Raw genomic sequence first — 245 nt, 5'->3', positions numbered from 1 at the left:
TCACCAGAGCACTCGAATGATTTCCGCGAACTTGCGTGGATTTGAACTCGGCGTGAATGGTTCTTATGACTCGGCGCGACGCACTTTCGACGGCTATTGTTTACGTTGCGTATTACTGACGTGGATTCCGCGACGGTTAGAATTTTTCTGACGCTCTGCGCTTTCGCGGGGCCTCTATTTATACTCCGAAAAAAGGGCGTAGTGCCCTTTGTCTAGGATGCAATAGTTAGTTGCAATGTCGCGCG

This window comes from Trachymyrmex cornetzi, unplaced genomic scaffold, assembly GCF_001594075.2.
Source record: "Trachymyrmex cornetzi isolate Tcor2-1 unplaced genomic scaffold, Tcor1.1 scaffold991, whole genome shotgun sequence".
Classification (NCBI taxonomy): Eukaryota; Metazoa; Arthropoda; class Insecta; order Hymenoptera; family Formicidae; genus Trachymyrmex; species Trachymyrmex cornetzi.
The sequence above is the reverse complement of the archived record's forward strand: the minus strand, read 5'-3'. Positions refer to the sequence as shown.